We start from the raw sequence: 11,299 nt of genomic DNA, 5'->3' as shown, positions 1-11,299 counted from the left end.
GAAACAGAAAAAAAATTCTGCAGTTCCAATCTTAAGAGGTTTTGTACAGCTTTCCATAAAGCAATATTAGAGTGGGAATAGCGCATAAACAGTGTCATATACTGTTCTAAACAGTGCTTAGAACCTCTTTTTCTTTGTTATCTCCTATAAATTGCTTTTCTGCTTTGGTAGGACAGTACTCCTATACTGAAGGCTACAGATTGGGTCTTAGTGGCTTTGGCTGAGAAAACCAGCAATGGTTCTTATGTGCCCAGAGTGAAGGTAATGAAAAGTTGCTTTACCAGGTGCTGGCAGCTATCCGTGTTGACAGCATGCCATAAAACAGCAACAGCATGGACTCAGCTTCTTAGGCCAGAATATGAAGCCTAAATAGTTTTTTTTCAAGATGAAGCATTAAGACAACAACCAAGAATACCTTTATATGTTTCTGGAGGCATCATGATATAAACATTTGGCTAATAATGTATGGCAAACTATATCTGAAAACACTAATGTTATAAACTAACATACTGCAGAATGCACCATTATCTTTTTATTTTTAGAGAAAGCATATGTGCGCTATAGGAAAGAGATGAAAATGAGGGGAAAAACAGGGCTAATTTACCTTATTTGTGAGCAGCTGTGTAAGAAAGCTCAGCTTCATAAACTTCTTCCAAAAAGCTTCCAACCAGTTAGGTGAGGTTTGGATTAGATGTCCAGACATTTATGCTCTGTGATAACATTTCAAGACTACTGCAACGCTCCAGAAAACAAACCATTTTCTTTAATGAGCTACAAATCTCATCATCACCTCCAAGAAACAGAAATGACACAGCATTACTTTCTTTGACATGAAGACCTGGCTAAACAGAGAAGATGACAAACAAATTAAATTCTGCACCTCCTGTACCTTGACTGAGTTTGTTCAAATATGTGTATATGTATTACTATATTTACTAATACCTACTGTATTACTGATTCATTGTTACATGACCATAATTTCTAAAAATTAATCCACAGGGTAAGGCAATAAGGTCAAACAGACAACCTTAATTTTACCATTGCCCAATATCTGAGTGCGTGAATTTGAAACTTTAATGTTCCTTTAATATATTTGCTGAAGACATATTTACATATGTGCCAAATACAATTCAAGTGGTTGAGTTCTAGAAATTCAAAATCTGGATCAACTTGAATGTTATGAAAACTGTTAAAGACCAGCATCAAGATATCATGCTTTATGGACTTCTGGAGTTTTAAACTTTAAACTTTAAAGTTTAAAATATTGGGGGTAATTCCTCCCTCTTTTCAAGTCTTGGAATAAAAAATAAATCCTAGAATTTTCAAGAACTTTCTAGAATGATTTTTCTTTAACACACATAGAATGCTTTGGTGGAGCAGGAAAAAAAATGCAACATGTCTTTGGGGTGATTTCTGTAAAAGACACTTACTCAAGCTAAGCCGTAATGTTAAAATCTATGTTTTTTTCTATCCTACACATGCAGGTATGTATTTTAATTGTGGGATAAGGTAATGCAATTCTAGTAATGGTTTTGCATACTTGCCATTTAAAAAATGTGACTTTTGATTGCTTATAATTTTGTCTGACGTTATCTGTTTGGGGAGAAGCTTTCTGCACATAGGAAAGGACAGACAGACTGATTTACTTTTAAAACTTTACCAAAAGGCATCTTCCATTTCCAGGAAAAATACCTGGTAAGAGCATAGAATTTTGCTCATACTAAAAAATATCTTTCAGCTGAAAAACTTATATCAATCTAGTGCCTCAATTTCGATCTGGTTCTATTTTGACCATATTTGCAATATAGCTTTCTATTTCAACATGTCACATTATTTTTTTAGGGTACACATCATGTCCTCTTGATATACAGCTAGGGGAATATTTTTATTAGGACTTCTTTCTGAATTGGTGTAGCAGCTAGAAGATAAATTGGAGGTTGTAATCAATAAAGCCTGAGGTAATATTTTAATAATTCAATAAATCAAAATATTAAATAATTGTGCAAGTAGCAGGATTCACCTCCTATACTCTGAATAAGTTAAGAGTCCCGAGAAAAACACTGGGAAATCACAAAATTAAAGACTATACCAGATAGGTTTTGAATTCAGGCATTTTAATTTTCAAACGTAACGATCTTTTAATGTAATATGAGTATCATGTCTGTATGCATATACATATATAGAGACTCATGTATACAGAAGTAGAACCACAAGCAATCAGCAAATTACTGTAATGCCAGCTGTGTATATATATAGAACTAGGAAGCTCAGTGCCACTAAACTGCTTCATAATGTGGTGGCTTCACTGTTTCCCCCTCACTCTTTCTATCTCTTTCTATACCCTATGCTTCCTTTGGTTACTCTTCTACTATCATTACAAGCTCTTTGGAACTGAGGTTTTAGACAACTTTTTCTTCCAGATGATAAGCAGAAGCACACAGACAAATATTCCTGAATACTTCTTTTATCTCTGAATAACTTTTGGTACCAATATCCCCAGTCCCTTAGAGGACAGACATCCTTATCTATGAGGATGCCACTGCAGAAAGAGAAACATGTGAGTAATTTTTCCTAAGGTGCTTTTCAATGAAAAGAAGGGTAACAGAAACAGTCCTGTGTGTCAATCATAAAATAGTCCCAGTGATGACAATTTCAAGCTTTGCAGTCCTCGTACCAGGGAACGTGACTACTGTATTCTGGTAGCTGTGTACTTCAAGAAAATGGAAATTAAGGACCAGTCACATTCCACTACTGGTTGCATCCTCTTGCCGGTAAGCAATCAGATGATACAGAACCAAGCTCTCTGGTTTATGAGTAGCAATTGCCAAATCATCCTCCAAGAGGATGAAAAATTGAAAAAAAAAGAAAATTGCCTGCAAAATTATAAAATAAGTGAAAACATTAATCATGATTAAACAGAACCACATTGATTTTTGCCAGCTGGATTCAGCCACTGACTGTGATGGGAAGGCTCTTCTCTCTTGGTTAACCCTGCTGAGAGCCAAATTAATTTTTTATAATTAATTTCTTAGGTAATAGTGCAAATATTTGTCAAAACAGTTGATCCACCACAAAATTAAATATAGGGTGGCGAACAATAAAACTGCAATATATTAAAAACAAAGATAAAAATACCCAAACTGATTGAATCAATGGAGAGGGGAAAAAAAGTTCTTTATATGAACTGGTCATTCATGCAAAGCAGAAATACTTGGATCTGAAAAATGGTCCACTACCCATCCATTCCTCCACACAAAAAGCCTATCTTACATCACTGTTCAAGGCAGTTGCAATTAAATATATATTTATGGAATCTTTAAATACTTCTAAGTACATTCATTATGTTCATAGCGACATTGCTCTGAAGGACACTATATAAATGGAAGCTGTGCTTACAAGTGATCACTGCAGATAAACAAATATCTTGAAGGACTCGATCTGCACACAAAGGAAGCTGCCTTGCTTTGTTTATGGGGCGATTAGCTCCCTCCAGCTGACATAATACCTGACAGATAAAATAACAAAAGGAAACACTTTGTCATGCAGTGTGAAATCAGATCCCAATGCACTTCCACAAGAGTGCATGAGGGGGCAAGCTTTTAGGACAAGAACCCTTTGTCTCCTTACTTGTCTGTATAGCACCTAGGACATAACTGTGATTTGCATCCCACAGCATATGTCTACATGGTATTAACAAAAGGGTTACCAAATGAGGCTGAATAATTCTAGCAAATTGTAACACATTTAAAAATAAACAATCAGATATTCCTCCCCCAGATCTACACAGGCAGTGCTGCATCCATGCATAAGTTAAGTATTCAAACCCTACCAGAAGGGAAGAGTGAAAAAATGTTTATCTCTAAGAGGTTATTTTACAGTTTGATGTAAAAGATCTGCCAGTACAGTACACTTCGGTACTACAGAATTGTTCTCCTAGTACCTGAGGTTAAAGACTAAAGGATATACAGCAACTGTGTTTCTTTTTCTCATAGAGGAATTTCAGGATAGTTCCTACCATCTGCCAGAGTCCCCAATACCATCACTTAGCCCACAGTTCACATCTTGTTGGCTGTCTTAACAGCTAAAACAATGACTTTAATAGGTGTGATTCCTAACTTCTGTCACCCCTGTTGACCCAGGACAGAAAGGACTCCTGCTGACAGAGCTGTATGGAAATCACATTTCTTAGACTGTTTCTGCTATGAGTAAGAGCAGCTGAGCTCATGCATGTCCTTTAGTATTTTCCACGAGTATAATACCGTTTTTCAGAAAGAACTGTTGAACGCTTCTGTCATATGGGACTGAAGGCTAAATTACAGTTTTATGGGTTGAGATACAAAACTCCCCCTAGTTTATCAGGGTACTAAGAGCACTGCTAAACTTCAGAATATATTATGTGTACTGTAAAGCACTTTAATGAACAGACCCATATTTCAGGTGTGCTGTTTCTTTTTTTCTCATCTGCTTTCTACTTTTAATTATTTGGTGCTTCTATGCTTATAGCAACATCTACCTCTGAGTTGCTTTGTCTCATGAACAGGACATTTAGCTGAAATGTGGTGGTTTGCCTTTCTTTTTAATGATTTAGTTAATTTACACACTGAGCTGTGCATATGATTGCAAAAAACTGCTGTAGAACCTTAAAGGCTACTCTTTCAACATGAACATGTAATTCAGACATGATTATCTGAATTTCTGTTTACATTTTTTTAGATAAGTTTAAAATATTTTAAAAATGACATTTATGTTCTGCTTACTACAAAGATATTCCTTTATAAGGATTATTTTTAATATTTCCTCCTTTGCAGGAGTTATAAAGTTAAAATTGTACAATGCTCTCGTCATTTGTGCAATATTTGGAAAACTGTCAACAGTAAATAAAGTGTGTTTGTTGGGTTTGGGGTTTCTTTCAAAATAAAAATATGGCTAATATCAAAGCTTAAAAAAACCCTTCCTGCTTTAACAAAGTGTAAAAAACTTCATACTTTAAGTATCAAATACTACTATTAACAATGTACCTTCTCAAGGTTTGAAGCAGTTCCTGAAGTAATAAAACCAATTTGCTTGAAGAAAGACATCTCTTACTGAGCTGTTGCACAGTGTCTAAGTACATAAACATTTAAAACATTTCTCATTATTTCATTCCAAACAAAAGTGGGTGCATTGAGTCTTCACACCAGACACAGCAAAGACAAATGCCTCACTGCTACCAAAAAAAACCCCAAGTAAACTGTTGAAGAGCGTCAGGTAAAGGGCATGACTTTCACACTGTTTACAATACTAGCAGTTCTGAACTCAGCACAGAGGAGGGTACCTGCATCTGGTACAACTAAACTTTGTATCTAATATTAGTAGTCACAGTATTTCATTAAGGAATTAACAAACACTTGCTTATGACCAGATTAACTTCATAGGTTATTTGATTTCAGAAACCTTTCTTAATAGGCATGAAATACAATGGCAGGCCAGTAGGAATTAATAAATCTCCACACCCTTTTGAATCAGCAAATAAAGTACGAAATTAAGCAATGGATTCTACTTGACAAGCAAATTCCAAAACAGTGGGTAAAGACCATCAACACTGAAAAGAACCCAGCAGCAAAATACATTTCTGAAATGTTTTCAAGTATTTCACCTGGCTTTTTAGACAGACTGGAGAAGAGGGAAGAAATATTTATTCCTAGTATAACTGAAATCTTAAGAGTCTAATAATTATTGGTTATAGAAAAAGAGTAGTAACAATGCAGTTAAAGTTGATGTACTCCTCTCCTGCTGTTACATTCCCCCCTTCCCCTGCCCCCCTGGATCTCTTGATCATTCCACTTTAGTGTGAAGGGATGACAACAGACACTTGAGAGCATTTGGAGTCCTTGGCCAGGAGAAGTGTGATATTCAGGTTTATGATTTCTTCTTCCTTCTCTAGTTTCCCCTTAAGATAATTTTTAATCTTTGCTAATACACTTTTCTACCTTTCTCTTTCTTCACTGGTCTGCAGCTCTAATTCTATACCTGAATTTCATATGTTACCTTTTAGATATGTCAGGTACTGCTTCTCTGCAACCTCCAAACCCACTTTTGTCCAGCTGCAGGCTCGCATTTCTTTAAATGACTGCAGGTGAGCCGTTTATCGCCCCGGGCCTCCACTACCAAGCCCATGCCCCTTTCCTTACTGCCTTATGCCAACAGTCCTTTACGGTTCATCCTAGGTCTTCACTTCTGCAGGGGCTGTGGTACCCTACCAGACCCGTACACCTCTACATTACATCACTGTGGGTAGCATACAAAAGACCTCGTTCTACACAGCGTAACAGCAATGCAAACCTATGGAGGTACCACATAAACAAAAGTTAGAAATAGGCACCTGGTCCACTGGCAAAAATCGCTGTTACAGCTGAACCAATTTAAACGCAGGTGCGGGTAGGTGAGGCACTGCCAGTGGGACAAGTTCTGAGGCCTCGCAAACTCGGTGCAAACCCCGCAACGCAGTGGCGATGGAGGATCCAGCACAGCCCAGCACAGCCCAGCACAGCAGCGGCAGTCGCCGAGGACGCGGTCCTGTGCCCGCCGCGGCCACGCCAAGGTCGGCGGCAGCCGGGCAGGATCCGCGGGGATGTTGCCGGCGGACACGGTTTCAGCCCAGCGGGATTCCCCTGGGAAAAATAAATCTTCTCCTACTAAATTTTACTTTTTTTTTTTTAAACAAAGCACCTTGGCGTGAAGCTCTATATTCCTGTGCACGCGGGGGGCGGGTGGCACACGCTCCCCACCTGCACGGCCGGCCCTCAGCCCGCTCCCGTTTTCCAGAGCGGCTGAGGATGGGCAAGGTTGGCCCAGCCGCGCGTGTCACCACCGCCGGCAGCCTCGGCCAGGGCTGAAGCACGTCGCGGAGAGCCCGCGGCGCTGCCCCGGTGGGGCCACCGACCGCGGGGACACCGAGCACGCCGCCCCTGCGGGGACACCGACCGCGGGCACACGGACGACACGGCCCCGCCGCGGCTCCCGCCGCCCGGAAGCAGCGCTGCCGCGCGGGGCGGCTCCCATTGGCCCGTTCTCGTCACCCCGTCCCGCCCCCCGGCGCCGCGCGGGCGGCCATTGGCTGCCGGCGGCGTCAGTCGGCGAGGGCGAGCTCCGCCGGTGCCCGCGCTGCGCTCCCGCGCGGCGCGCGCTCTGCCGGCTGGTGCGGCTGCGGGCGGAGCAGGGATGCGCCCCGGCTGCGGGAGCGCGGCGCGGAGCGGCGGCAGCCCGGGCGGGCGAGGGCGGCGAGTGCGGCCGGTAAGGTCCGGCTGGGGAAAGGCGGGTGCCCATCGTCGTGCGCATCCCTTGCGCTCGGTGCTGAAGGGGCCAGGGGCAGCGCCGGGCAGCGGTGCCGGCACGGGCGGAGCGGGGCTCGGGCGGAGCGGCGGGCGGACGGGATGCCGGGGGCGGCTGGTGGCGCTGGGCCGCGGCGGGCAGCGGTCGCGGGGGACGCGGTCCCCCACCGCCCCTTGCCGTGCCCTTCGGCGCAGCGGTCCCCGGGCGGGACCGGCGGTGCGGTGGGAACTTCGTCTGCCCTCGCCCGGCTGGCGGCGGCCGGCGGTGCCTGCGGCTGCCGAGGCGGGGGGCGACATCAGCCCTCCAGCAGGGGCTGCGGCGCTGCCCCTCCGCTCCGTCGCCGAGGGAGGGCCGCCGAACGATGCCGCCGAACGGTGGCCCCGGTGCTGCCGTGCGGGGCCGCCGGAGGTGGTGGCTGGAAAGGCGGGTGCCGCGGGTGCCGCGGGTCCCGGCGACGGCGCTGCCCCGGGCCCGGCTGTGCCCGCTCGGGAGCGGCAGCCGGCAGCGCGGACGTGCCCCGGGCCGGCGCTGGGGGCGATCGGCGCGGCCGCGCTTGTCTTGGGGCGGCGCGTTGAACTTCCTTTCAAGGGAGGATTTTACTCGAAGGTGTTCCCGGACGCCCAGCGGGGCGAGTCAGACAACGAAGGTGGCAGTGGTGGTGATGCGGCCGCAGACTGGATCTTAAAGTTAACACCGTTAGCTCAAAGAAAAGTTATTTTAAAGTAAGCGTATTGGTGGGGGTTGATACATGACCACTGGCTATTGAGACGGAGGAATTAGAAAGATGAAATCCCGTTTATCCCTGCACACTTCTTTCCATTGTTCTTCAACCTACTGTACTTTTAGTGATAGAAGACAAATATTGGAAGGCTTTGAAGTGTTGTCAAATCTTGTTAATTTTGATAAAAACAGCCTCTAGATGCTCTTTATAGATGTCGTTGTAAACATTAAGTATCTTGATTATATAACATTTCAAGGGATCTGCCAGGATGTTGCCAGACTTTGTGATAAAGGACCTGATCTTCCAGTCCTGGAAATAAAGAGGAGGGTAGCATCCACAATTAACAGTTGAAGAGAAAACAGTTTGTGTTATCTGTTGGTTATTTTGCATCTCTTGGGTTGGGCATTTTAAACTTTTAAACACTGTCTGCAGAAAATGTAAAGAGCATTTAGTTTGATTCGGGGTTTGTTTTGTTTTGTTCCTTTGTAGCTTTAAGCTTTCTTTATTACTTTCTAGGAGTGTATTGATCTTGTTCACTCTTTCTTGATAGAGTATTCTGATTAGTTAGTTATAAGGACGTATTCAATCACGTGATGCATAGCGTGTTTTCAGAAGTATTTTAAATCATGATAGATGCAAGGGTGAATAACCACTGCAAACACCATTGTAACACGTACATGCGCTGCTTTGGGGAGCTGAAGCCCATTTTTACAGCTGTGGGAAGGCACAAGTGTAAAAGATTTGAGGTGTGAAATTTAGAGCTGATACAGGTTAAATATTGTTCCCTCTCTGCATACTTACCCACTAAATAACATTTTTGACAGAATATAAATTGCTAGTGAAATTTCAGTTCTCATACATCCCTAATTCTGGATAGATCTGTACAGGTTCAGCAAATGTCTTATTGTCAAACCAGTTTTTTAGAAACCTCGTTTAGTTAACCTGAGTCAGTGTCATCAGAGTATTTTAGATTAATTTAGAGAACAATCCTCATCCAAGTATCAAGTATGTCACACACAGTCATGATACAATGTCTGAGATGCACTCAATTTTGCTCGTTTGCCTCATAACATCACCCATGTTTTCCTTGTGTGCTATTTTAGGAAAGAAAATCCCAAATTTTTGTGGTTGTTTTGTGGAAGAGAGCAGTGGATTTTTTGTAGATTACAGGCTGAAAACACTAAGCTTCCCCCCCTCCCCCCCCCCCCCCCCCCCCCGTGAGTGACACCAAATTTTAATCTAAAAATTTAGTTTGTGAATGGGTAAACTGTAGAACCTTTAGCACATGAGTAGACATAATTTGTGACAGTCATTTCACTGGGGCTATTCCCAAGAGGACATGCATACAGGAGAATGCATGCCATGTATTTGCTACATAGCCAATCTTTGTCTTAAATACCTTTCTCCATACACAGTTCTGTGGAAGCCTTTTCTAAAACATCAAAATATTTCAATTCTATCGTTTCAGAAGGGTGCTTGATTCAGTGTTTTTCATCTTCTTTGTCTGTTAGTAAGTAATAAACTTTTTTGGAGCAGCAATCATTCCACTGAAGTCAATACAAGTGTATTAGGTATTTACTTGTTAAAAAATATTAATCAGTTGTAGACTTATTAATATTCTTAAGTATTACAATTACATAATGTTCATACCTAGTTAAAAGTTAGAGGAGAATGCAGAAGATTCAGAAATTTTTAGCTTGCTTTTCATGGTTTTCTTCTATATAAGAGAAAATGAGTCCATCTGTATGCTTCCCAACTAAAACAACACTCAGAGATGTCCTGGATTTCCTTAAGATACTTTTTAGTAGTGATTTTTACAGGGTAGTATCACTACATGTAATATAATGAGAAATCTGGAACTGAAGCAGTCAATTCTGTCATGTTCTCCACCCTGTTGCTTATTTAGTTAAATAGATAAAAATGGATACTAAAATATTATTGATGTCATTTCCCATGACTAATAGGAAAAATTATTTCTTTTGATACAGTTAGGGAAAACAAGAGGTATGCTTTTTAGAAATAACTACAGTTTAGAAATAAGTACATATGTACCTTCAGTTGAACCAATGAAGAGTTGCAGAAGCTCATGGAAAAGATGAATGAATGATGTGTCTCCTAGTTGTCTTAGATCATGCAAATGGTACACTGATCTTTTTGGAAAAGCTAATGCTGGTTTTGAACTGCAGTTAAAATATGGACTCGTAGCTGTGTCACCATCAAACACAACAACTCTAAATGCTGATGTATGGCAGCTCTGCAGAACTCCAGATAAACAGAAGTATAAAATGCCTCAGCATCCAAGTGTTCCTGTTGTTGCTTACTCACAGGCCTCAGATGTTTCCAAATGGTGATAGTATCTACTGCCTAACAGTGCCATGGGCATAATGACCAAGAGTGCTCTGCTTGAGCACCTCTGTCTCCTGTGAATACCTCTCAAGGAACTTAGAAAAGATATTCTTAAACAGTAATTCAGCTCCCAGTGCTGAGAACACAGCTCTTCAACAGAGAGAGAGAGAGGCAAAGATGGGCAGGTCATTCTTTGACTGACAGACTGCAGATACATTGGTGGAAGAGATCAGCTTTCCCAAGCACAGCCAGGAGCAGAGAGGATGTACAAGAGTCTTGGGCCTGTTTGTGGCTATTATTAATACAGAGATGAATCAAGGTGTGATAATGAATTATAAATCTCAATTACAAGACACCCCTCTTCTTGTATCACAACCTAAAATGTAAAATTGCCAGGTATTGCATGTGTAGTGGGGAGTGGACACTCTTTTTAGCCCTCTTGCATTCTGATTTTTGTAGCTCTCAATTCAAACTCCCAAACTAGTGGGAATAATCTAGATATCTGCAATAGTTATTCATTAAACTCTACTTTATTATTCCCTTAAGGATTAAGATGTGTAATTTAGTGCATATGTAAATGTATAATTTAATGTATCACTGCATACATTTGTGAAATACATAAGTATGCATTTTGTTGCATCTGAATAACAAGAAGTTACCAAATACTGGTGAGGCAGCTAATGGTGAAGAGTGCAGTGAACGAAGAAAATGCTATATAACTGAAACCCTGTGTGAATACTGTGGAGCTACATTTATTCATTTCTGTGGAGTGTTGCCAGCATACCTTTTCCCTTTGCAGATGTTCTGTATTATCAGTAGTCTCAAAATATTGCAATTATAATATGCCTATTTCATGTATAAACAGTTTCTGTAGAGCAGGGCAGAAAACACCCTATAGATACTGGCTTTTGCACTCAGTTT

The 11,299-nt window shown here is 41.8% G+C and overlaps 1 protein-coding gene across 9 annotated transcripts in view; it reads left to right on the top strand.

Annotated features, from left to right (window-relative positions):
- Positions 1-7,217: 7,217 nt before the first annotated feature.
- B3GALT1 (beta-1,3-galactosyltransferase 1) overlaps positions 7,218-11,299 on the top strand; it is a 187,806-nt gene continuing 183,724 nt past the window's right edge. For all 9 annotated transcript variants that reach the window (XM_032113835.1, XM_032113824.1, XM_032113833.1 and 6 more), the window contains exon 1: positions 7,218-7,272. The gene's annotated coding sequence lies outside the window, so the exon portion shown is untranslated. The remainder of the gene's footprint in view (positions 7,273-11,299) is intronic.

Source organism: Corvus moneduloides, chromosome 7 (assembly GCF_009650955.1).
Source record: "Corvus moneduloides isolate bCorMon1 chromosome 7, bCorMon1.pri, whole genome shotgun sequence".
Classification (NCBI taxonomy): Eukaryota; Metazoa; Chordata; class Aves; order Passeriformes; family Corvidae; genus Corvus; species Corvus moneduloides.
This window is presented reverse-complemented; position numbering and strand designations above follow the sequence as displayed.